Source organism: Aegilops tauschii, chromosome 4, assembly GCF_002575655.3.
Source record: "Aegilops tauschii subsp. strangulata cultivar AL8/78 chromosome 4, Aet v6.0, whole genome shotgun sequence".
In the NCBI taxonomy this organism is placed as follows: domain Eukaryota; kingdom Viridiplantae; phylum Streptophyta; class Magnoliopsida; order Poales; family Poaceae; genus Aegilops; species Aegilops tauschii.
In genome coordinates this window covers 38002773-38030744 of record NC_053038.3, presented here as the reverse complement: position 1 = coordinate 38030744, position 27972 = coordinate 38002773, and positions in this window count along the sequence as shown.

Genomic DNA, 27972 nt, shown 5'->3' with positions numbered 1-27972 from the left:
GGTTGGGCGCTCGAGTTCGTATTCCTCGGCCGCCAGGACTTCAGTCCATCTATCTGCTAGCAGATCTTGATCCGCTCGAAGCTGTTGTTGCTTTTTCTTCAGGCTGTTTGCTGTGGCTATAAGTCGGCGCTTGAAGCGCTCCTGCTCGACGGGATCCTCAGGCACGATAAATTCTTCGTCGGCGAGGCTCACCTCGTCTTCGGAGAGAGGCATGTAATTGTCATCCACTGATTCTCCGTCTGCTACCTGTTCCGGAGGGCTAGCTTGTTCATCCTCCCGCTCGAGGTCTGGCTGGAGGGGATTACCGTCGTCTTCGGCACTATCCGGAGTGTTATTGTCTCTTGTGCCGGTATCGCTGCTTTTGCTATGGCTGGATTTAGAGCGGCGCCGCTGACGTCGGTGCTTGGATTGCTTCTCGGAAGAATTATCCTCCGTTGTCTTATCACCATCACCTTCTTTGGGGGTGTCCACCATGTATATATCATATGATGAGGTGGCAGTCCAGCGCCCTGTGAGCGGTGGTTCCTGTTCGTCTCCTGCATCGTCGTCCATACTGTCGATGTCTTCGGAGCCGAAATCGAGCATGTCGGTTAAATCGTCGACAGTGGCTACTAAGTGGGTGGTGGGTGGGGAGCGAATTTCTTCGCCGTCTGCATCCCATTCTAGCCGGACATAGTTCGGCCAAGGTTCTCCTGACAAGGAGAGAGACCTCAATGAGTCTAGCACGTCGCCTAGTGGTGAGTGCTGAAAGATATCCACGGAGGAAAACTCCATAATCGGTGCCTGTCGGGACCCCGATTCCAAGTCACACCGATCTAGCCTGTAACACCTCATATCACTTTGCGGCCTCACGCACGGTACTCCCACGGGTGTCGCCTTACCATGGCCCGGGACCGTTTGCGCCTTTTGGCTCATGTATATGACAATGTCGCTAGCATCCATATGACAGAGAACCCGGGCCGACATGGCTAGTCGTGAACCCAAAGCGGCACTAACGTATGGGGACAGGCATACATGAATTAACATCGAACGTGTCGGTCAGCAGCGTGCGAATCCGGGCTGTAGCACTGGGCTAACAGGACTCCGGGAACCCGGGCTGTAGCAGGCTAGGCAGGACTCCGGATGTCACCGCGTGACATTTCCCCGAAGGGACAGACACAGGAACGATATGAAATACATGCCGGCCAGTCAAGTGTCCAGAGCAGTAGTGCTGGGCTAGCAGGACTCCGGTGAACCGGGCTGTAGCGGACTACTATGGCTCAAGGAGGCACTAGACTACATTTCCCCATAAGAGAGGCTGCTAAGGATAGACAACTAGATTGTCGGATCCCACACATACCAAGCATTTCAATCATACACACAATATGCTCGATATGTGCAAATACAACAAGGCATCACAACAAGACTCTACGACTCAGAGTATTTATTCATTAGGCTCCGAAGAGCCAGATATTACAAACATGGGTCTCATGACCCAACATTCAGAGCATACAAGTCAAGGCACATGCGGAAGCTTAACATGTCTGAGTACAGACATCTACAAATGAAAAAGGCTGAGAAGCCTGACTATCTACCAGATCCTGCCGAGGGCACAAGATCGTAGCTGAGGTATCAAGCTATACGTCGAAGTCCACACGGGACTACTAGCGAGACTGACGTCTCTCTGCAAAACATAAAATAAGCAAACGTGAGTACAAATGTACCCAGCAAGACTTACATCAGAACTATCTACATATGCATCGGTATCAACAAAAGGGGTGGTGGAGTTTAACTGCAGCAAGCCAGCTTTGACTCGGTGGCTATCCTGAACTACGACTGCAAGCAACTCTTTTGAGGTGGCGCACACGAGTCCACATATTCACCATCTCAATACACCACTATGGATTCGCTCCCGTCTCCCTACGAGAACGCCATCCATAGCACTCACGCTTATCTTGCGTATTTTAGAGTATCCACTTTCACTTGTCTATGAACTGTACAGGCAACCCAGAAGTCCTTTACCGCGGACACGGCTATTCGAATAGAGCATATTAACCCTGCAGGGGTGTACTTCGTCACACACGCTCTCGCCACTTACCACCATGTACACGTCGTGTACCTCGGCAACCTTCAAGCGGAAGCCTGGCGAGGGAGTCGGCCACGACCTGACTAACCACACAAGTCTCTAGTCCAGGTTTATCGCCTATTCGGGTTCCATCCGCAAGGAGATCCGGCCGGGGTGTCGCTCACGGCCCCAAACGATGTGAACAGGGTTCCCAAGCCCACCTCGACGGATGGATCTACGCTTGGTACACCGTGCCACGGTGCCTAGTCTGTCCCAAGCCCACCTGTACCGGGTACCACTTGGTAGACTACTAACACTACCTACAAACACCAGAAACTAGTTGCAACTCCTGGACAGAGATCAAGTTGATTAATAAGTCGAGAGGGGCACTTAAGCATTCCAATGTGTGGTAGTAACTATTCATGGATCACAAACACAGAACTCAGTTCCTGAGGACGGTTTCAATGAGACAACCCACCATGTACTCCTACATGGCCTCTCACCGCTACCTTTACCAAATCGTGTTCACACACTTAGCTCTCAACAGTAGGACATGTTCACCACATTCCAATTCATTCCCGATGAATCAGACCTGACACAACTCTAAGCAATAGCAGGCATGACAAACAAGCATGAATGAGTAGGCACATCAGGGCTCAAACAACTCCTACTCATGCTAGTGGGTTTCATCTATTTACTGTGGCAATGACAGGTCATGCAGAGGATAAAGGGGTTCAGCTACCGCAGCAAGTAACAGATAAATCTTTGTTGTCCTAATGCAGTAAAAGAGAGCAGGAGCGAGAGAGTGGGATTGTATCGGAATGAACAAGGGGGTTTTGCTTGCCTGGCACTTCTTAATATAGCATTGAGTCTTCATTAGTGTCAGCGATCACAACGTCGGAACATCGTCTACTGAGGGGGGGACAAACACCGGCAACAGAGAAGAAACACAATCAATGCAATGCACAATATGATGCATGATCATGACATGGCAATATGCTGTGGTTTGGGCTAATGCAACTAGCAGCAAGTTAAATGGAGTTGGCTTGAATCAAAGATTCAAATTCAAACTCCATATGTGATTTCTTAAATGCCATTTAATTGAATTGTCCTAAACAGTAGTCATAAGTTGTTCTAACATGCATGGAAATGGTACAGATGGATAGATTGGATTTTTCTGATCATTTTTCATATATAAATGTTTTCCATCTGAGTTATAGATTATTTTCTATGATTTTTAGAAGTTTATAGGATTTTCTGGAATTTCCTGAATTATTTTAAATCCAGAAAAGGATTAATTGCGTCAGCACTGCGTCATGCCTATGTCAGCAGTCAACTGGGTTGACCCAGGTCAAACCTGACGTGTGGGGGCCACACGTCAGCGACACAGGGCTAATCCCGGTCAAACCCAGCGCAGACTGAGGTTTGACCAGGCCTGGGGCCCACTGTCAGTGGTTGTGGGCAGTTTAAGGAGCGGGGTTAGCGCCTAATGACGGTGCCACGTCATCGGTCGCCGGAGCCTTGCCGGCGGCGACCAAAACGACGGCGGCTCGGCTCGGATTTGAGCTACGGGTGGTGGTTTGGTGAGCTAAGGGCACCGGGGAGTAGCTCTTGCTCGTCCGCATCCAAAGGACCGGACGGGAGGCAGCGGGGTGGCCGGGAGCAGCGCCGGCGGCGAGCAAGGCGGCGGCTGGAGTTCGGGTCTCGGCGGTTTCGGTGTTGCGAAGCACGGCAGGGGCAGCTGGAGGGGGTTTTGGGCTTCTGGCGTTGCACTGAGCACGGCTATGTGCTCGGTTGCAGCTCTATGTGACAATGGCCACGGCGGCGTCATGGCCGGCGGAGCCGGGCTTCGGGCACTTGTGGAACGATGGCTAGAGGACGGGAACGGAGGGGGCGAGCAAAGAGGAGAGATGAGGAGCTCACAGGGAGGCGGCGCAGAAAGTCAGTGGCCTCGGGGACGGACGGAAACCGACGAATCGACGGAGACGATCTCCGGGCGCCGGCGGTGAAGACGAGGACGTTGGCGACGAAGCACAGTCCTCCGGCTCGTTTCCTTCGGCTTGGGGATGTGGTGCCCGATTGCGGAGCTCCTGGGCACGATCACGGGACAAGGGGTGGCCGGTGGTCATGGCTACGGCGAGCGGCGCTCTCAGGTGCGTTCGGTGACGAGAGGAAGGGAGAGCAGAGGAGGAGGAGGGGTCCAGAGAGAGTGAGAGGGTCCGGGGTGTGCGTGGCGTCGCGGGAGGTGCCCAGGGCAACGAGGGGGAAGCCAGGCAGGGTGGAGGTGGCGCGCGCGTGCGGCGAGCACACGCCCTCCTACCTACTGGCAGGAGGTTGAAGACGGTGGCGGCTGCGGTGGGCTGGGCCGCATAGTGCTGGACCAGCACAGGAGCTAGGCCGGCTCTGGTGGGCTGCACAGGTAAGCACTTCTCTCTCTCTCTCTCTCATTTGTTACTGTTTTCTATTTTTGTTATTTTGTTTTGATTTAGTTTATAGCCCAAATCATCTTAATAAATCCTGAAAATAATTGTGGGCATTTAAATGAATTATTACAGAGGCCCTTAACTATTTTCAGAATTGTTGGAGCATTAGAAAATATTGATAGTATTTAAATGCCCCAATTCAAATACAATATGGATTAATTCAAAGACCATAAATGGCTTGGAAAAATGTGCATGACCTCTGATAAAGGTTTTAACCTTTTTCCATAAATAATGAACATTTTTGAAAGGCATTTTGGGTTCATTGAAAATATTTTTATTTTGAACCTAGTTGAATTCATTTGGTGCTAGGGTTTAACAATCCCCAATTCAACTTTAAATGAAATTTAGACATGATGCAGCAACCAAGCTAGTCCAAGTGCATAGCAAGGCTAGGGACGTGACAGTGCCCAATCGGATTCGATAGGCACAGACGCAGGCGGCTCAGAGCCCGTGGCCGTGGACGAATCCAGGTGTCCGGCAACACGGGTCTCATAGGAAGTTAAGTCAGCATTCGAGTCTATCGCCGCTGAGTGCGCGGCCTTCGTGGCGGGGTCCATCCACCCGTCCTCGGACGGCGCAATCTGCTCCGGATTGAGGGCCGGAGTAGTTGCAGGTGTGATATCCCGACCACTGTCCGGCGGCAGAGCTAAGTCATGCCCGTTGTGACTGTGCGGCGCACCTGACATGTGCTCGAATCCGTCGAAGATCGAGTCTTCGCGGATGTCGACAGTATAGTTCAAGTTTCCAAACCTGACCTGATGGCCAGGGGCGTAGCACTCGATCTGCTCCAGATGGCCAAGCGAGTTGGTCCGCAGTGCGAAGCCGCCGAACACGAAGATCTGTCCGGGGAGGAAAACCTCACCCTGGATCGCATCGTTGCCGATGATCGAAGGGGCCATCACACCTTGTGGTGACGGCACAGTGGAACTCTCAATGAAAGCACCACTGTCGGTGTCAAAACCGGCGGATCTCGGGTAGGGGGTCCCGAACTGTGCGTCTAAGGCGGATGGTAACAGGAGGCGGGGGACACGATGTTTACCCAGGTTCGGGCCCTCTCGATGGAGGTAATACCCTACTTCCTGCTTGATTGATCTTGATGATATGAGTATTACAAGAGTTGATCTACCACGAGATCGTAGAGGCTAAACCCTAGAAGCTAGCCTATGGTATGATTGTTATTGTCCTACTTACTGAACCCTCCGGTTTATATAGACACTGGAGGGGGCTAGGGTTACATAGAGTCGGTTACAAGGGAGGAGATCTACATATCCGTATTGCCAAGCTTGCCTTCCACGCCAAGGAGAGTCCCATCCGGACACAGGACGGAGTCTTCAATCTTGTGTCTTCATAGTCCAACAGTCCGTCCAAAGGATATAGTCCGGCTCCGAGGACCCCCTAATCCAGGACTCCCTCAAACGAAACGGTGGAAAGTTGCGTGGCAATATATCTCGGAATGGCTATGGAAATTCCATAATAGGTAGGTATGGTGGCTGTTTTGAGGAAGGTATATGGTGGGTGTATGATACCGGGGAAAGGTGCGCAGCATTAGAGAGGCTAGCAATGGTGGAAGGGTGAGCGTGCGTATAATCCATGGACTCAACATTAGTCATAAAGAAATCACATACTTATTGCAAAACTCTATTAGTTATCGAAACGAAGTCCTACCCGCATGCTCCTAGGGGGATAGATTGGTAGGAAAAGACCATTGCTCATCCCCGACCGCCACTCATAAGGAAGACAATCAATAAATAAATGATGCTCTGACTTCATCACATAACGGCTCACCATACGTGCATGCTACGGGAATCACAAACTTCAGCACAAGTATTTCTCAAATTCACAACTACTCAACTAGTGTCGGATTTCGGGTTCCGGCAAAACCCTTGAGGTTCGAACTCTGGGGTGCGCACGAAGATCTCTCCTCCCCCTAACTCGCGCTCTCACCACAATCTCAAAGCTCAGCACGTCGAACTCATAGAACAAGGGACACAGGGTTTATACTGGTTCGGGCCACCGATGTGGTGTAATACCCTACTCCAGTGTGGTGTGGTAGATTGCCTCTTGGGCTGAGGATGAACAAGTACAAGGGAAGAACAGCCTCCTGAGGAGAGGTGTTCTTGAGCTCGTCGAGCTTGTGTGGTTGAGGATGATCTGAATAGTCATCGATTAGTTGCCTCCTACTGTGGTGGCTAGTCCTATTTATAGAGGCCCCGGTCCTCTTCCCAAATGTAGGCGGGAAGGGATCCAACAACAGCCAAATTTGAAGGGAGACAACTAGTACAAGTTATCCTGACTAAAGGTGGTCTTCACCTGCCAAAGGCTCTTGTGGTGACGCCGTCTTGGGCTCCACGGTGACCTCCGTCCTGCCGTCCTGCTGGTCTTGGTCTTGTTGCAACGATATGGAAACCTTTGCCTGATGCCTCGGGACTCCTCGCCTGCACTTGCCTCTTTAGCACCAAAGAGGAAACGAGTACGCTGCGCGCGCTGGCGCCCGCCTGGCCTTGGTCGTCATGGCTTGCGTCACAAGGACCTCGCGAGGTGCCCCTTGCCTTGATCTCTCTGCCCCTCGCAAGCCAGCCTAGTGAGGCCACCCCCGAGGAGGTCTTGTATCATCCGCCTCGCGAGGCTTGGCCCCTCGCGAGGGTCTTGAGTGTTCGTTGGTGAAGATGGGCTGTACAGGGCCGCTAGTGGAGCCACGCCGTGGGCAGCAGGCAGGCAAGTCTGGGGACCCCCGTTCCCAGGATGATGACAGTAGCCCCTGGGCCCAAGGCGCACTCGGACTTGTCTTCGAGGCGAAGCCAAGGGGCAAGTGCGGAGCGCCGCGGGCCCCAACAGCCTGCGGCCTTGGTTGACGCGTGGTGATTGATGGGACGTGGGCATCTTTGCTTCCCCACGCTGCCTCGGCAACTGCCCGACTGACAAAAGGCCGCTGTGGGCTGCATTTGCCTTCATTGCTTTCCTTTGTCTTGCTCTAGATCCCCTTCCTTGCTCTTCGCTCCCAGAGACTTCAGATCCGCCCAGAACCCCCTTTGCGCCTGCCGCCAATCACGCCCAAAAAAGCTCGGGCTACTCCTCCGTCATCTTGGTACGAGCCTGCGCTCGATGCGCCAAGTATTTTGGAGAAGAACCTTGCCGCCGTGCTCCTGATGACGGCGGAGGGTGATGAGAAGAGGAAGACTATGCTCCGGGTTGGCTCCGCCGAGCCGGAGGCCTCAGGTAGCACTTTATACCCCTTCTTCATGAGTAGCATCATCGCCGGGTTGGTTCCCCCTTCTCCGACTTTTTCTACTCTGTCCTTAGTCATTACAAGATCCATGCTCTCTATCTTCATCCCAACTCCATCCTCCTCCTGTCGATCTTCGCCTTCTACTGTGAGGCGTATGTTGGAGTGATGCCGTCCGTGGCGCTGCTGCACCACTTCTTCTTCCTCCGGATCAAGGAGGGCCACTGCTCAGGGTGTGTTGGCTTCATCGTGGCCAACAAGACCAACGCCATCTTGAAGGCTGGGAAGAAGGCCGAGGGCTGCAGGAGCAAGTGGGTCTTGATGGACGCCAAGTGCTCCCATCCCCGACTGGTGCTGCCGACGAAGATGCCCATGTCCCAAGAGGGGTGGCTTCGGGCAAAGCTCACCGACCCCCGGGTGGCGCAGGTGTTGGAAAGGATGACCGCCGACCTGAGGCCTGGTGACTCAAGGGGGGCGAAGCTGTTGGGGGCCATGATCGTCAAGGAATTCATGACGCAGCGCATGGCTTCCCTTCAGATGCGCCCGCGCCCCTTGTGGAAGCTTGAAGACGAAGGGGACGACCTCTGCCTGTGCCCGGATGCCCTTTCTGACGAGGACTTGCGCTCAGCCCTTCGCTCCTTGGTTGGGGACGACCAAGGGTACCCGCCGGACTCCCTCGTTCCCCTGTTCTGCCGCTCAGATGGGGCGGAGGCTGCCGCCGCCATGCCCGTCTTCAACGGGCGTGGGCTTGTGCCGCGTGTGCCCTCCAATGTCCCGGTGACGTCGACTCTGGTGGATGTGTCTTCCGACGAGTCCCGCGAGGAGGAAGAGGAGGAAGAAGAGGAGGGGGAGGAGAGCGACTCAGAGGCGACCCGTGAAGGGGCGGGGGAGACCTCCCCTCTGCACCAGGCCGGCATACTCCGCACTCTGCCTGATGAAGACGATGAGATCGATGCCCCCCTGGAGAGGGGGGAGCTGCCCGTGGCAGGGGCTCCACCGGGTCCAAGGTCAGTCCCCGGAGGAGGTCACCGGCCAAGGTTCCGACTAGGGGAAGGTCGGCGCTGATCTCTCGAGACGATGTCACTGTTCTGACGTCGCCTGAAGCTGCTTCCGGCCCATTTACTACCCCCTTTTCTGCTCCTGTAGCCCGCGCGCCCGCGCCTCAGGCTGCAAGGCTCTCGGGTTTCAAGCTGAGGAAGCAGAGGGACTACGCTGCGGTGGACCAGTAAGTGTTCTCATCCTGCCTTGTTCTTGCTTCTGCTGCTGATTCTTGATGCTTCCGGTTGCGTAATTAGGCCGATGCCCGCTGTCGGTGTCAAAACCGGCGGATCTCAGGTAGGGGGTCCTGAACTGTGCGTCTAAGGTGGATGGTAACAGGAGGCGGGGGACACAATTTTTACCCAGGTTCGGGCCCTCTCGATGGAGGTAATATCCTACTTCCTGCTTGATTGATCTTGATGATATGAGTATTACAAGAGTTGATCTACCACGAGATCGTAGAGGCTAAACCCTAGAAGCTAGCCTATGATTATGATTGTTGTTGTTGTCCTACGGAGCAAACCCTCCGGTTTATATAGACACCAGAGGGGGCTAGGGTTACACAGAGTCGGTTACAAGGGAGGAGATCTACATATCCGTATTGCCAAGCTTGCCTTCCACGCAAAGGAGAGTCCCATCCGGACACGGGACGAAGTCTTGAGTCTTGTATCTTCATAGTCCAACAATCCGGCAGAAGTATACAGTCCGGCTGTTCGAGGACCCCCTAATCCAGGACTCCCTCAGTAGCCCCTGAACCAGGCTTCAATGACGATGAGTCCGGAGCGCAGATTGTCTTCGGCATTGCAAGGCGGGTTCCTCCTCCGAATACTCCATAGAAGATTTTGAACACAAGGATCGTGTCCGGCTCTGTAAAATAAATTCCACATACCACCGTAGAGAGTATAATATTCCACAAATCTAATCTGCTGACAAGTTTCATAGCGTGACATCACGCCACGGCCCGGTCATTATTCGAACCGTTTCTCCTAACCAGCTACTGCACATATTACGAGGCGGTTTTCTTGGCATGTCGTGTCCCCCTATCATGGGATTCTCATCAATACGGGTGTGGGTAACCCAACCGCGCCATCAATTACAGCGCTTGGGGAATAAGCGAGTTTACCAGGCAGGTGAGGAGGCGCATAGTTTCTTCCGCCCTTATAAACGGACAAGGATTCATCTTTTTCACCTACGCCTTCTTCTTCCTTGCTCATCCATTCTTGCGCACTCGAGCTCCAGCGCCTAAGTTCGCATTTTCTCCTCAAAACCACTCCAAGCATGTACGGAGTGGGAGGCAAGTGGATGGTCTCCTCCGTTACTAAGGAGGACATCACAAAGCTCCGGGGAGCCGGATACCTGGCCGCAGATATCGCGCACCGGCTACCAGATGCGGGGCAGATCGTCCCTACTCCAGAACCCCATGAGAGGGTGGTATTTCTTACCCACCTCATCCACGGACTGGGATTTCCCCTCCACCCATTTGTCCGTGGGCTCATGTTCTACCACGGGCTGGACTTTCATGATCTGGCCCCCAATTTCATCTTCAACATCTCGGCGTTTATCGTCGTGTGCGAGGCCTTCCTCCGCATCAAGCCCCACTTTGGCCTATGGCTGAAGACCTTCAATGTTAAACCGAAGGTGGTGGTCAGCCGGCAAGCGGAGTGCGGAGGCGCCATGGTGGGAAAAATGCCCAACGTCACCTGGCTCGAAGGCTCCTATGTGGAGACCGTAAAGGGGTGGCAATCGGGGTGGTTCTACATCACCAACCCGCGCGACACCAACTGGGTGGCGGCCCCCGAATTTCGATCCGGAATCCCCATGCGGCTCCCCTCCTAGAAGGAGAAGGGCCTATCCTGGGGTTCATCGGTGGAGCTGACCGGACTCCAGACCTGCATCAAAAACATGATAAGCAAGAAAATCAAGCTTGTCAACGTTGTCCAAGTCATGCTCTTCCGCCGGATCCTCCCGTGTCAAAGACGGGCATTCAATTTGTGGGAGTTCGACCCGGCTAAGCACCAGACGCTGCAAGAGCTCTTCGACACGACGCACAAGGACGTCTGGAAGGTGCTGTTCAAGGGCAATGAGGTACCTCCTCCCCTTATCGAGGACCACGGACTCAGCGCAAAGCGCCCTGCCAATCCGGTAAGTCTTTTTATATCTCATAAGATGTTCTTTTCCCCAGTATAACCATGCGCGGGATCTAAGCCTCCACGCCATTTAACAGGACTGGGTAGCGACAGCGGAGCAGATAGATTGTCCAGCCCCCCTGCCCGAAGATCCAGCAGATGCTCTCCTAACGGAGATGCTGGTTCCGACGCCTTATGAGGTGCCGGAGAAGAAGGCCACGGGGACCAGGAAGGGTCTCTGGCGCAAGGTTATATCAGACTCACCGTCCGAAAACAGCAAGGCACACTCCTCCCACGAAAACGAGGAGGAGGAAGAGGAAAGTTCTCCCCCCACCCTAGCCGGGGGGACAGGAAAAGGAAGGCCGCCCCATCAGGGGAGGCCAAAGGGTCCAAGAAGGGAAGGACCCTCCTCCCGGACTGCTCCACGACGGTCGCTTTCAGCGACAAGGAGTGGTTACCCAGGGACAAGCCCCTGGCGAAGTCGTGAGTATCCGGATACCATAATAATTCTTGGTACGTTTTATTGTACTGCTTCTTATCACGCCGAACATAATTATGCAGTCCACCCCGAGCCCATATCGACGTATCTTCGTTGGATGATTCTTTGGGCCCGTCAGATATGAACAGCGATTCACTCCCGACCGCCTCCTCCCCCCGCCCTACGGACGACGCCGAGGTGTTGTCTCAAAGGGAACTGAACCAAGGGGAGACAGTTCCGGAGGCGCCCCAAGACGACATTCCAGGCGTTGGGCGCACGAGAGGCAAGACTCCCCTGGGCCCTAACGCTGGGGGTAGCAAGTCTAGCCCCAAGCCGAATACGGCGCCGGAACCTCCAGTGGTTCCGGATTTTGTCAGGCAACCCCTCGCTAAGGGGGGCAAGCCGTCTGTGCCGATGGCCTCTGTCCATCCAGAGGCATCGGACAACTTGCTGGAAGTGCTTCGCGGCACTTCCATTGACGAAGAGCACCGCACTATTATGAGTGCGGTAGTCAAGAAGGTACAGTCCGCTAAGAGCGGACTGACTGAAGCCTGTGCCAGCCTCCTAACCGGCTTTGAGGTAAGTAATCAAATTGTAAGAAAATGATACAGCATAGAGAGTAGCCCCTGATGCTCTGTTTGGCGTTCGCGAAGAAAGGCCGAATAGAGGATCAAATAATAACCGCGGGAGTCTAATCAGAATGTGTCTATGTGAATAAGCAGGCTTCACTGCTGGCAGCCGCCGCTCGTACTGCGGAGGTCGCCGCACTGAAGCGGGACCTTGAGCGGTCCAAGGAAGAACTCGGCCTTACCAAGAGGCAGCTCGAAGAGAACAAAGGTAAGTGACACCCCGTCTGAATATTGATAAAGAAAAATTTGGTTTTGGAATAATAGGATCGTCATGAATTTTGCCAGGGGCCATGATCGAAGTGGCGGCCCTGCAGAAGGCGGTATCCGATGTCGAGGACAAAGCGGCCAAGGAGCGCACCGAGCGAGAGAAGCAAGAGGCCCGAGTAGGCGAGGTGCAGCAAGATCTCCAGGCTCTCGTCAAGAAACACGGTCCTTGGAGCTTGACTCTAAGACGCAAGGGTCCGAGCTTGCGAAGGCCCTCGAAAACGCACAACATGCCAAGGCCGAAGCCCAAAAGGCCCTCCAGGAAATTGAGGCGGTTAAGAAGATGGCGGCGGGTAAGGCATTCATTATGCAAAGCAAGCATGTGAAGGAAACTTTCTTTTCTACTTACTCGAGTTCGGAGCTCTCTAGGAGCGTTCGCAGATCTACCCCGCAGTGTGTCGGATGTCGCGGAGTTCTACTGGGCCGAGGAGGGGAGCTCAACAGAGAAGTTGTTCTGGTCTCAGTATACTGGGACCGAACACCCAATGCCCTTGAGCGACCAGTTGAAGCAACTGGTCGAGCTTCACAAGGCGGCCGAACAGGCCATGAAGGGTCTTATAGTCCGGATGTGGCCTGGCGAGCCCCTGCCTGGTAGCTACTTCGGTCTGGTGAGGCGGCTTGTGAATGCCTGCCCACGGTTTGAAGTCATAAAGCGGTCCGTTTGCATCGAGGGTGCGTGCAGGGATTTTGCCCGGGCGAAGGTGCACTGCGCGAAGCTGGACGCCGAAAAGCTGGTGAAGGAGGGCCGCCGGAGGGCAAGGAGCATCGCCACCCCGAAAAGTATTTTGACAGTGTCCTGAAGGGTGCTCGCCTTGTGGCAGAGGAATGTGCGAAGGATGTAATATTTGAATGAATGTACTCATGTGATCCTGTAATATGAAAGGAGTTCATCTGCGCTATGCAACGCTTGTTAATTTAAAATATTACGTTCTGTGCGGCCGTTTATAAAATCTGAGAGTTGGCCAGTCGTCGGCTTCTGCCCCCATGTAACTAGTACTAAGGTGTTCGGGATAAACCTGAGCATTCTTTATCCCAATTTTGGGTCCTTCGAAGGAGGTGTTCAGTACAACGAACGAGGCAATCGGACTATAAAGCTTTATCACTCTCACTTAGCCATAGAAGTCTACAATTTTAAATTTTGGCGAAGCCCCTAGTATTCGGAAGGCCGAATTTGGGGCGCTATATACGCCTAAGTCGGGCAAGGCCGACTCCTCGCCCGAAGCGGAAAAAGTCTTTAAGGACTTGAGACCTCTCGAACAGCGACCAGCTCTCGCCTCATCATGACAGTCAGTTTTCGGCTTTCTCTACTGAGGTGCTCGTCCAGAAGAACCGGGACACAATCGCAGTAGTTCTCCCAGTGCTACCTTAGCCGATATAGAGGAACGTAAGGTACCAAAACATGGGAGCCGGGAAAAACCAACTATTGACCCAAGACATGATTCGGAGCTGGTGCATATAATGCTATAAGTTCGGGGTGCCGCACTGTCGAAAGTGTTCGGACTTTTCACGCCGTGTTATGGGGTATACTGAAGCCCCTGGCGCACTAGTCGTACCAGAATGTACGGGTGCAATTTGTCGTAAAATAAGCAGACAAGGAAAAAGGAAATGCAATAATAGACTAACGCCATGCATTGTTATTTAAATAATACGTCAAAGCGTACGGATACAAGTAGTGCAATAAGCAAAAAATAGGACTATTTGACATGTCCTATCCAAGGGCAGGCTGCGTATTGGTATGTAAAACAGGTATTCGATCGTTATCAGAGACCACCTGGGGATTCCCTTGTACGTCAGAGCGTCTTGCTTCCTTGGTATTTCCTTCCCGCAATGAGTCAACAATCAGACTGCCAGAGAGGTCTTCCAGAGAGTAAGGTCCTGGAAGAGAAAAATGATAAAGGTATACGTGCCCTGGGGCGGTTGAGCCGCATTGTGGGCCGTGCCATAGCCGTGCCTCTGCCTATGCCCATGGTATCTTGAGTGCATAGTTACGTACGCGCGGCACAAATTTTGCCACTTGACTGGGACTATGGCGGAGGCCAAATTGCTATCCGAGCTCTGAACGTGCCTGGAGATCCTGTTACAGGTTACTCCGGACTCGCTTGAAGGTGTTTGGGGGCCTTTCCGCCAAATTGGCGGTTGGCCTCAGAAGGCTGCTTTGTGCTTCCGCTGCGAGGGCTGCAGTGTGCTCCTCCATGCGGAGCGAGCGTTCTGTGTTTCCATTAACTGTTATAACTGCGCGAGGTCCTGGCATTTTCATCTTGAGGTACGCATAGTGCTGTACCGCATTGAATCTAGCAAATGCGGTTCGTCTAGGAAGTGCGTGATAGCCACTACGGAAGGGGACGATATCGAAGATTAGTTCCTCGCTTCGGAAGTTGTCCGGAGATCCGAAGACCACTTCCAGTGTGATTGAGCCCGTACAACATACCTCTACACCTGGTATGACACCCTTGAAGGTGGTTTTTGTGGGTTTGATCCTCGATTGGTCTATACCCATTTTGCACACAGTATCCTGATAGAGCAGGTTCAGGCTGCTTCCACCGTCCATAAGGACTCGAGTGAGGTGAAATCCATCGATGATGGGATCCAGAACCAATGCGGCAGAACCGCCATGACGGATACTAGTGGGGTGGTCCCTACGATCGAAAGTGATCGGACAAGAAGACCATGGGTTGAACTTTGGGGCGACTGGCTCCATCGCATAGACGTCCCTTAGTGCACGCTTCCGTTCCCTCTTGGGAATATGGGTTGCGTATATCATGTTCACCGTTTTCTCTTGGGGAGGAAATTTCTTCTGTCCTCCTGTGTTCGGCGGCCGGGGCTCCTCCTCATCGTCGCTATGCAACCCCTTTTCCTTGTTTTCGGTATTCAACTTGCCGGCCTGCTTGAACACCCAGCATTCTCTGTTGGTGTGATTGGCTGGCTTATCGGGGGTGCCGTGAAATTGACACGAGCGATCGAGTATGCGGTCCAAACTGGACGGGCCCGAATTGCTTCTTTTGAATGGCTTCTTCCGCTGACCGGATTTAGAGCCACTGAATTCAGCATTGACTGCCGTGTCTTCGGCGTTGTCGCCGTTGTTGCGGCGCTTGTGTCTGTTGCGACGTGGTCTGCCGTTGCTATCTTTGGCATCTGAATTGCCATGATTTCTTGATGTGTTGTTGCTGTGAGCCAGCCAGCTGTCCTCGCCCGCGCAAAAGCGGGTCATGAGTGTCGTGACGGCTGCCATAGACTTCGGCTTCTCTTGGCCGAGGTGCCGGGCGAGCCACTCGCCACGGCTGTTATGCTTAAATGCCGCTAGGGCCTCTGCATCCGGACAGTCCACAATTTGGTTCTTTTTAGTTAGGAACCGGGTCCAGAATTTCCTGGCCAATTCCCCTGGCTGCTGAGTTATATGGCTCAAGTCATCAGCATCCGGTGGTCGCACATAAGTGCCCTGGAAGTTATCAAGGAATGCATCTTCCAAATCCTCCCAACTGCCAATTGAGTTTGCTGGCAAGCTATTCAGCCAATGATGAGCTAGTCCTTTGAGTTTCAGTGGGAGGTACTTGATGGCAGGTAGATCATCACCGTGGGCCATGTGGATGTGGAGGAGGAAATCCTCGATCCATACCGCGAGGTCTGTTGTACCATCATAGGACTCAATGTTCACTGGTTTAAATCCTTCTGGGAATTCGTGATCCATTACTTCATCAGTGAAGCATAGGGGGTGTGCGGCGCCTCTGTGTCGGGCTATGTCACGACGTAGTTCATACGAGTCTTGTCTACTGTATTCGGCCCGGCCAGATTTGCTTTTAGTGTATCCGGCGTGACGATCATCGTCACGCGTTGGGGCGCGCCCCCGTGATCCGTAGATCGATCTTGTATGTCCTGCTTTGTTTTCCAATACGTCTCGCATGTCCTGCGTGTTGCCCCGGGCCTTGGTGTTTTTGTTTGTCTGGCGACGGGGTGCCGGCTGGACTTCGGGCTGATATGCCCCTCTGTCTCGGCCACGAGGTGGCCGATCAGCCGCATCATACGCTGGTAATGCAGGTTTTAATGCTTCCTCCTCGAGTTGGGGTAGCAACCTGCGCTTTGGGTAACTCTTGGTTGGGCGCTCGAGTTCGTATTCCTCGGCCGCCAGGATGTCAGTCCATCTATCCGCTAGCAGATCTTGATCAGCTCGAAGCTGTTGTTGCTTTTTCTTCAGGCTGTTTGTTCTGGCTATAAACCGGCGCTTGAAGCGCTCCTGCTCGACGAGATCCTCAGGCACGATAAATTCTTCGTCGCCGAGGCTCACCTCGTCTTCGGAGAGAGGCATGTAATTGTCATCCTATGATTCTCCATCTGCTGCCTGTTCCTGAGGGCTAGCTTGTTCATCCTCCTGCTCGAGGCCTGGCTGGAGGGGATTGTCTTTGTCTTCGGCACTATCCGGAGCGTTATTGTCTCTTGTGCCGGTATCGCTGCTTTTGCTATGGCGGGACTTAGAGCGGCGCCGCTGACGCCGGTGCTTGGATTGCTTCTTGGAGGGATTATCCTCCGTTGCCTTATCGCCATCGCCTTCTTTGGGGGTGTCCACCATGTATATATCATATGATGAGGTGGCAGTCCAGCGCCCTGTGGGCGGTGGTTCCTGTTTGTCTCCTGCATCATCGTCCATACCGTCGATGTCTTCGGAGCCGAAATCGAGCATGTCGGTTAAATCGTCGATAGTGGCTACTAAGTGGGTGGTGGGTGGGGAGCGAATTTCTTCGTTGTCCGCATCCCACTCTAGCCGGACATAGTTTGGCCAAGGGTCTCCTGACAAGGAGAGAGACCTCAATGAGTTTAGCACGTCGCCCAGTTTTCGAGTGCTGAAAGATATCTGCGGAGGAAAACTCCATGATCGGTGCCCAATCAGATTCGATAGGCACGGACGCAGGAGGTTCGGAGCCCATGGCCGGGGACGAATCCAAGTGTCCGGCAACACGGGTCTCATAGGAAGTGAAGTCAGCATTCGGCTCTATCGCCGCTGAGTGCGCGGCCTTCGTGGCGGGGTCCATCCACCCGTCCTCAGACGGCGCAACCTGTTCCAGATTGAGGGCCGGAGTAGTTGCAGGTGTCACCTCCCGAACACTGTCCGACGGCAGAGCTAAGTCGTGCTCGTCGTGACTGTGCGGCGCACCTAACATGGGCTCGAATCCGTCGAAGATCAAGTCTCCGCGGATGTCGGCATTATAGTTCAAGTTTCCAAACCTGACCTGATGGCCAGGGGCGTAGCTCTCGATCTGCTCTAGATGGCCAAGCGAGTTGGCCCGCAGTACGAAGCCGCCGAATACGAAGATCTGTCCGGGGAGGAAAGCCTCGCCCTGGATCGCATCGTTGTCGATGATCGAAGGAGCCATCAAGCCTTTATCGCGACGGCACAGTGGAACTCTCAATGAAAGCACCAATGTCGGTGTCAAAACCGGCGGATCTCGGGTAGGGGGTCCCGAACTGTGCGTCTAAGGCGGATGATAACATAAGGCGGGGGACACAATGTTTACCCAGGTTCGGGCCCTCTCGATGGAGGTAATACCCTACTTCCTGCTTGATTGATCTTGATGATATGAGTATTACAAGATTTGATCTACCACGAGATCGTAGAGGCTAAACCCTAGAAGCTAGCCTATGATTATGATTGTTGTCGTTCTCCTACGGACTAAACTCTCCGATTTATATAGACACCGGAGGGGGCTAGGGTTACACAGAGTCGGTTACAAGGGAGGAGATCTACATATCCGTATTGCCAAGCTTGCCTTCCACGCAAAGGAGAGTCCCATCCGGACACGGGACGAAGTGTGACACCCCAAAATTCTGACCTTGTTTTATTAATTAAAATTTTGCCAGGAAATTAAACTTTTCCATTTGTCTAGATTTACTTTTTGATATTGTGGGTTTTTACCTCAAGTGGAAACTTTCCAAAAGTTTTATTGGACTTGTATACTCTCTCTATGAAACAATTCTTTATCAGTGGATTTAATTGCAAGATTGCTTTTCCCTGAGCTTTATTCTTTTAAAACGACTTTTCATGAATTTGGAGTCTCTCTTGCACAGCAACCATTTGATTAATGCATTTAAAAATTTAACCAAAATTTGGGGATGTCATGTGATGTTTCCACATCACTTTTATGCAAAAATATCTTTTGGTTATTGGAGATTTTGAGCTCTACATCAACTTTTCAAATCTGGTCCAGTAGGTATTTTTGCACTACAACCTATTTAAATATTCCTTTAAAAATTCTTCCAAGTGTTTGGAGATGTCAGTAGATGCATATAATTCAACTTTATGCTAAAACCCAGTGATGTTCTTTGAAATATTTGAGTGAATCAACCTCATCTTCATTCTGCTCCTGTTTGGTGATTTGTACTGCAACCCTATTTTATTTTGCTCTTGTGCCCATGAGCTTTTTCCTGCTTATAGCCCTCCCTACCAAACCCTTAAGTCCAGGAGAGTGGACCCATTGGAAGATTTTAAGTGCATGCAATGAGACCTTTTTCTTTCTGTCCAAAACTGAAGTTTTGCAAAACTTGCACTAGCAAGTTTCTGGTTTTGCCCAAATGATCTTGCCATCATCACCTACATCTAGAGAGACCATGATCTGGTGATTTTGGCCACTCCAAGAGTTGCCTAAATGCACTTAGCATTCTGTCAAACACTTGGTGTGCACAGTCAATTTTGACATGAGTTTTAGTTTGCACTGTGTACTTGATCCACTGACCCAGCAACCTTGTCCACTAAGATCCTAACTACTCCTAACCTAGGTCTGCTATCTGCCAGCCTCACCCAAGCCCTGTGGCGCGCATTGGCATTTGGCCGAACAGTTGGCGTGCGCGCTCTAGGCGCGCCCAGAGCGCACGTTTTGCACGCGCGCGCACCGAGCCGCCGCGTCGCACTGCCGCCCTCGCCGCGTCCCGCCCCTGGCCCTTGCTCACCTGCAGAGCCACGCACTACCCTCGCCCACTCGCCAAAACCCTCCAAGCCACCCCTGGCGCCCTACAGCGGCCGCCGCCAGGGCTCCCTTGGCGGCACGCCGGCGTCGGCAGTGGGCTCCTGCCATGGACGGCGCCGCCCAAGCCACCCGCCCGCGCCAGCTGCCCCCTGGAGCAGCTCGAGCTTATCCTGGAGCCCGTCGGCACGCGCTCGTCGCCGCCACGTCGCCCTGCGGCTACAGAGCGACGGTCGCCGGTGTTCTTATCCACGCCCGCCGCGGGACCAACCCCGAACGCCTATATAAGGGGACCCCAAGCTCGTCCAAGCCCTCAGGCGACCCCAGGCCATCCCCCTAGTGCTCCCCTAGCCGCGGATTGACCGGAAGAGGCCATCTCCCCCACCTCCGGCAGGTTCGGCCGCCGCCTCCCTCCGGTCCCGCTAGTCGCCAGCAAAGCCTCCCCAGCTCATCTAGCACCACCATCCCACTCCCCTCGACCTCACGGTGCCGCCCAGCCTCTCAAACGCGACCAAGAACCACCGGAGCCCAAACCCCCATTCACTCTCGAAGCCTCCTCCGCCGCGGAGCTCACCGACGGCGACTCCCTCCGTCCCCACCAGCCTAGCGCCCACCGGGAGGACCGCCCTGGGCTGGCGGATCCATCCCCGCCCTCAGGACCCCGCGGAGAGGCGCCGTTCCTCGACGGCGATCGCCGGAGCCCTGCCTCCGTTCGGGCAGAGGCAGAGGAGGGAGACGAGAATAGTCAAACCTGACCAGTGGGCCCCCTGGACCCACTGTCAGTGACCCAGCCCCCGCCGATGTGTGTTTTAAGTGGAGGCATATTTCGCAAGATACGTCTTCGCTAAACAGAAAGCGTAAGCCCCTCCGAAAACGTTTTCTTTTTCTGTTTTTATTAAAAACAGAACTTTGACCAAACTTTGACTGGCTATATCTTTTAAAATAAAACTCCAAATGAGTTGATTCTTTTTCCTACCTCTCTCAAATTTCATCTAGTTTATTTTAAGATTTATTTCAAAAATATTTGGGGACAACTTTTTGTACTGTTTTTGAAATATTTGTTATTTGAATATTTTTCAAAATAGGAAATGGAGAGAGAAGAAAACTTTCAAAAAGTGCACCCCCTTGCATACTCTTGAAGGCAAGCATTCTGAACTCTGGCATAATATTTTTGTGTGGTGTTTTGATACGGTTACAACACCACCTTGACTTGGAGCATACATTATTTTTATGTGACGATAAAGTCATACGCATGAGTGCACAATGGAGATTCTTTGTTGTTAGAAATGGATATGCTGGTGATGGTAATCATCCTCGTGAGCTTCTCATGCATACTGGAAGGAAGCCGGGAAAGTCGCGTTCTTGGGTAGACACGAGCTTGTCCCTAGTTCCTCGTTGAGACGAGTATGTCCGGTATGGCATGGTGAGGTTTGATGAGTGGTGAGTTTATCTGTTAATGGAAATACTTTTGTCATGCTAATCCTACGGAGAATACTTTGACCTCCTGAGTCAGCCATAGATCGAGTCTTGTTCCAGTAAACCCCCATACTTGCTTCGTACTACCACCTGTCCCTGCCCAGGTAGGGTACGGTTCAGTAAGATGTCAGCGAACCAATGTTGTTATATATAGCGGCAACACACCAAGTTGTAAGCGCAGTGCTCGTCGTCGAATGAGAGACGGACGGACATAAGTTCCCACTTCAAAAGCCAGTATACTATGTATTCACTGTCCTCACTCCATGCAAATCACGGTACCCACATTATCAAAAGATAGCATACGCGGTCTTCATGGCATCCCGGAAACTACGGCACTACTTTCAGGAGTGTTCAATTACGGTGGCCTATGAAGTACCACTCAACGACATAATAAACAACCGCGATGCCACTGGCCGGATTGCCAAATGGGGCATTGAGCTCCTCCCGTTTGACATAATATACAAACCACGGCGAGCCATTAAGTCACAAGTACTGGCGGATTTCGTCGCCGAATGGACAGAAGCCGAACTCCCTAAAGAGTACGACGCATACTCCAATTGGATCATGCACTTTGACGGCTCTAAAATGCTGGCTGGTCTGGGGCCTGGCTTCGTCCTGACATCCCCCACTGGAGATACAGTCCAATACGTACTCCAAATACTATACACAGACTCCAATAACGCAGCAGAATATGAGGCCCTGTTACATGGTCTCCGGATGGCAGTCTCCATGGGCATCCAACGCCTAGAAGTGCGTGGGGATTCGAACCTCGCAATATCTCAAATAAATAGAGACTTCGACGCCAAGGATCCGAAAATGGCGGCTTACTACAACGCCGTCCTCAAGATGTCAGCTCGGTTCCAGGGGCTTGAATTCCACCATGTGGTCCGGGAAAACAATCAGGCGGCGGATATCCTCGCCCGCATCGGCGCTAAGCACGACCTCGTCCCACCTAATATCTTCTTGGAAAGGCCGTTTAAGCCATCTGTGGTATGGGAAGGAGAGACCGGCAATAATAGTCCGGACCCGGCCACAACGCCAGATCCCGAACACTCTGACGTAATCGGAGGCTCAGCCATCGAAATAACACCTTCGGTCCACGTGATTATGGCCGTCATCGCCCCATGGACAGAACCCTTCTTGGCTTACCTAACTAGGCAAGAACTACCCGAGGACCCAAACGAAGCACGTTGCATTGTGCGGCGGTCTAAAGCCTATAAGGTCCACGTGGGAGAGCTTTATAAGAGAAGCGCTACCGGAGTACTTCAAAGGTGCATCTCCGAAGAGGAAGGACGGCATCTATTGGCAGAAATTCATGCTGGACTTGGCGGCCATCACGCCGCAGCCCGGGCCCTTGTAAGCAAGGCCTTCCAAACAGGTTTTTACTGGCCGACGGCCCGAGCAGACGCACAGGACCTCGGTCAACGTTGCGTCGGTTGCCAGCTTTTTGCAAACCAAAGCCATATGCCACCTACCGCTCTCCAAACAATCCCCATTACTTGGTCTTTTGCGGTCTGGGGGCTTGATATGGTCGGACCCCTTAAAGGGGGAAGCCATAAGAAAAAATACCTATTGGTCATGATGGATAAATTCACCAAATGGATAGAAGCCAAACCAGTTAAAACAGCCGAATTCGGACCAGTGATAGACTTCATATCCGGGGTTGTACACCGTTACGGCGTCCCCCACAGCATCATCACCGACAACGGCTCAAACTTTACAGCCGACGAGGTAAAAACTTGGTGCAGCAACATGGGTATTAAGCTCGATTATGCCTTCGTCTATCACCCCCAAACAAACGGTCAGGTCGAACGGGCAAATGGTCTTATCATGAGCGGCATTAAACCTAGATTAGTGCGATCCTTAAAGGAATCAGATACGCACTGGGTAGAGGAGCTCGACTCCGTACTATGGGGGTTGCGGACCACGCCGAATCACAGTACCGGATACACACTGTTTTTTATGGTGTACGGCGCAGAGGCAGTACTGCCCTGTGGCATCATTCATGACTCACCTCGAGTGCGCATGTACGAAGAGAAGGAAGCCGAGCTTGATCGGCAGGACAGTTTGGACGCCCTGGAGGAGGAGCATGACGTGGCAAAAGCCCACTCCGCATTCTATCAGCAACAGGCTCGACGGTATCAAAGCAGAGAAGTACGGGCCAAAACTTACAATGTTGGCGAACTAGTTCTACGCCTACCAGAGAAGAAAAAGAACAAACTCGAGCCCAAATGGGAAGGTCCCTTCGTTATCGACCAAGTTCTGACCGGTGGAGCGTACCGTCTGCGGGATGCATCGGACAATCGACTCGAGCCAAACCCATGGAACGCAGCCAGACTCTGAAGGTTCTACGCCTAGTTTCGGACTATGTGTTCGTCTCCTCACCTCCATCAATTTTTTATATCAGCTATCTATATTTTCTTTCTTTCTTTCTTCCCTTCTTTTTCACAGCCTTACAAGGTTAAAATGTGTCTTGACTACACAGTCTTGACGCGCTAAGGCGTGCTCATTATACCTGGGGGCTTCTTATACAGAAGCTTAATATAGCTATGTTTCGGGCTCTATGCCCTCCGCACATGTGTTACTTTTCCACATGTACCTTTTCTTCGCCACTATATACATCGATATGACTTAAGTTTTGGCCAAGCTGGGTTGCCTGGCTCTAGTGTTTATGCCCTACGTTCCCGTTAATTCGGCTAGGGCATAAGGGGAGCACCTCTGCGATTGTTACTGCCGGGTCAGCCGGATGTGTACCTCAGACTGGGTGAAGCCGAAAGCTAGTGTTCTTAAGGGAATATTCGGTCGGTGAACAAAAGATGACTTTTATTTATCATAATACATGCCCCCAGATGTTTATATCCTGCTTCTACTTTTGCAGTTCGGACATGCACATTAATGCATGCGTACCCAGGGAAAGGAACCCTTAACGGACCTATTCTCCCTGGAAGATGTTTCTTACTATCCATGTAATATAACATAGCTAGTTGGGTACTTGTCTGTTCAAGCACTTATGACCCCTACGCCTGGTTTCCACACATACCCTGGTTTTTACATAACTGAGCGGGTATTCGGATACACTCCGGACTGTCGGGTCCGGAGGTCGAAGTGAATAGGTCCGCCATGAAAAATGATCTACAATCCGGCTAGGGACAATATATGTCAATTGAAGTACACAGTCACTTAGACTGACTAAATTCTTCTTCTATACCATCCAATAGGCTGTCTAGCCTACAGTCCTGTTGGGAATACTTTGCGGCTAATTTCACCTGGTCATACACCAAACTAACGGGGATTTCTTTCCCATCAGACCCCACAGGCCCGACTTCGGCCATATGGTTCGGGTCAGCCTTCGTATATCGAGTCTTCACCATGGCCCAGGCTTCCCTCGCACCTTGTCGGCAGGCAGATATCTTCCATAATCGGAAGCGCTGCTGCGCTCCCTTGAGCATCTCTACGAGCTCCCCCATGCCTCCTGGCAGGGAGGCGGACGGCCACAAGGCCTGGGCAATGCCATGCATCACCTGCCGAACTTGTTCGTGAAGTTGTGAGAGCTCGGGCAGAAGATCACCTGCAGACCCGGGCATCTCTTCTGCGGGACGAACCGTCAGCATACCTACGGATATAACTCTGTTAGCCGGTTTCTTCGCCAAACTCTATAAAAGTTCGTTTAAGCACTTACTAAAAATGCCGCCTCGAAGCCTTTTATTCCCCTTCACGGAGTCAGCGAGTTGGGCCCGAACATCTTTCAGTTCAACACTCAGCCGGGTATTGGCATCTTGGAGATCGTTTTTCTCCTGCCTAACCTTCTTAAGCACGCGCTCGCCAGCCTTTAACTGTCGTTGAGCATGTTGCTCATCCCCTTGCACGACCTCCGGATTCATTTCGGGATCATCTGCAGAATCTATTGTCAGATTTGCATGCATGCCGCATACTACCTGGTACATGTCATAGAAATAAGTGTTACCAGATGGGGCCTTCTCGGACTCCTTTACTGCGGCAACTGCGGCCTGAAGCTGGGCTTTGCACTCCTCCAGCTCTTGAGACAACTGGGTATTCTTCTCTGTAAGAACCTATGCAAAACAATGATCCTTAAATCAGTTGTGCCAACTGCTTCAAGTCTCAGCGGCTACTGATATACATAATTATTAGATTTTCTTACCCGTATATCCTTTACATACTGGTCCGTGGCTCTGGCAAGACCATTTTGAGCAGCTCGGATGTACGTGTCTCCTGAGTTGAAGGCATCGAACGCCTCTTGGGAGAAACAAGCGTCGCGGAGTACGTACCGACGACGCCTGTGATTCATGGCGCTCTCCACTTCGGAATTCGTAGCGGACAGCCTATCTGCATCCTCTGTAGGAGGAACATCCGGTGTTGGCCCCATGTTAGCGTCCTCTTCTAAGTCCGGCTCTGGAGCCCGACTGGTGGAGGCGTGGCCGGCAACCTCTCTGGATATAGTCCGGCGAGCGTTTTTCCTACTGGGAAACATGGGCGTTATTATATTTTAAAAGACGACAACCACCGAGCGGGGTTCCTTTTCATACCTCTTCGACGACGTCTCAGTCCTGACCGCCTTCCTTTTAAGCCTACCCGGCTTCGGTGCCCCTTGTTGGTGAGTCACTGCGGGTTCGGCATGGCGTCCCGAGGGACTTCCCTGTAAGACACCATATGTGTGCGGTAGGTGAAGTGCAGAAAAAGGGATCCCTCTCGGAAGATTGGGACTCCTGTTTTACTTACATGCGATGCAGGGAGTAGTCCAGGATAATCGGCTATGATGGCCACCATGGCATCGTCGCAGCTCAATTGATAGAACGTCCTGTCAATAAGCTCCACAAATGTGTCCGGATCTTCTTCGAGTCCGGGGTCGAGGGCCCGGTCAGGGTCCTCTGGTTGTGGAGGCGAGCTGTGGACCTCCCTCACAGCTTTTCACAGTTTCTGCTATGAAATAGCAAAGTAAATATTTATGACAAAGAACGCGGGAAGGTCTGGAGTAAAAGGTAGCAGCTCACCCAGTTTGGGGGGTTGTACATGGAGAATCCATCCCGTGGCTTGATGCGGATGAACTCCTCTTCCTCTCCTTTATACAAATCGGACAGTATTTTCGCTAGAGCAGCGACGGAGTCCGGACCTTTACGACCGCAGCGGGTGGCATCATCTTCTCCATTGAAGTGCCACATGGGTTGTCCCCGATATTGAAGTGGCTGCACCCCCTGCATTATACATATTGACATAACTTCGATTATTGTCAATCCTGATTTGGCCAGTGTCCTTATCCGGCCCATCAGGTAAAGGACTTCTCCGTTATCTTCCTCCTGGGGGCTCCGAGGGTGCCAGCTGCGGCGTTTCTTCAACGGAGCGTTGTCGAACTCAGGAAGGCCCATCCGAATAGGGTCCGGAAGGGGGACGTCCTCCATATAAAACCACTCTGAAGGCCAGTCTTCGAATGTCTTCTTCGGAGTACCGGACAGGTATCCGGTCCCGGCGATGCGCCATATTTCGGCTCCGCCAACTTTATATATTGACCCCTCCTGTGTACGGGGTACGAGGCAGAATAGCCTCTTCCCTAGCTCGAAATGAGCTTCGCAGCCCAAAAACAGCTCACAAAGGGCGACATAGCCAGCAATGTGTAATATGGAGGCGGGAGTAAAATTATGCATCTGGAGGCCGTAGAACTCCAGGAGCCCGCGAAGGAACAGATGGATTGGAAATCCAAGTCCCCTTAATAAGTAAGGGACAAGGCATACCCGCTCCCCCATAGATGGGTTGGGAAAGCTCTCCGCTTGCTCCCCGCCATTATAAGTGGCTAGTCCAGCTCGGACAGGGACCATATACGCAGGAGGGAGAAACCCCTGGGTTTGTAACTCTACTAACTGTCTGTGGGAGACGGAACACTTCTTCCAGTTGCCTAGCTTAGGGCTACGGGAGCGAGAGGAGGAGCTCCGATGGCCGGCCATGATGGAATGGACTTTTCCGGGCGTGCTCTGATGGATACTCGCGGTGGGAGGATGGTGGGATCTGGATCTAAGGATCCCCGGCTCTTTAAATAGACGATTTACTCACATGGCTAGGGTGGCAAATGTAAAAATGCCCAGGCTTCTCGCATTCGGTCGACACATGGAAGATAGCCATTATTAGGCACGGAAGCCAAGGAGTGCAAACATTTATGGGAAGCCGGACACTACTCAACAGGTAGTCAGGATTTGGAGAAGAACCCGCCTTGCAATGCCGAAGACAATCTGCGCGCCGGACTCATCGTCATTGAAGCCTGGTTCGGGGGCTACTGAGGGAGTCCTCGGACAGCCGGACTGTTGGACTATGAAGATACAAGACTCAAGACTTCGTCCCGTGTCCGAATGGGACTCTCCTTTGCGTGGAAGCAAGCTTGGCAATACGGATATGTAGATCTCCTCCCTTGTAACCGACTCTGTGTAACCCTAGCCCCCTCTGGTGTCTATATAAACCGAAGGGTTTAGTCCGTAGGACAACAACAATCATAATCATAGGCTAGCTTCTAGGGTTTAGCCTCTACGATCTCGTGGTAGATCAACTCTTGTAATACTCATATCATCAAGATATATCAAGCAAGAAGTAGGGTATTACCTCCATCGAGAGGGCCCGAACCTGGGTAAACATTGTGTCCCCCGCCTCCTATTACCATCCGCCTTAGACGCACAGTTCGGGACCCCCTACCCGAGATCCGCCGGTTTTGACACCGACAGCAGGGCCCGACCCCGCGCATACCTCAGCCGCCATTGGGTCATCCGGATCACCAGGACGAGACCAAGGGGTGAGGGGCTACGCGGCTAGTTAGGCTCCTGAGTTGCGATGCTCAGGAATCCCCCTTGACGTCCAAACGACCTTCATACCTTCGCTCCGCTCGGGAGGGCGCGTGACGACCAGGTCCGAGAGACCTGGCAGGGTGGCGTACGCTTGGGCGTGACCTGAGCGCAGCCCCCGTGCCCAGCCCCCTCGCGCGGCTCTCCCGAGGGGAAAGCGTTGCGGTGAAGCTGGACACTGAGCCAGGTGGCTCCCTGAGGTTGGTCGTCCATGGGGCCGCCCTCAATTGTTTATCACCAGCGCGGAGCATAGCGCTTCCTCACTTGCACGGGCATAGCCTCTACTCGACCGTGTCGACTGCCAGCGTGGAGCATGGTGCTTCCACTGGTGCATGGGTGAGGGGCCCCTCTGGGTGGAGCCCCCGGGGCGTGTACAGCCCCGCCCTGACACGTGGCTTGCACAACAGGGCTGGACGAGGTGTGTCTAG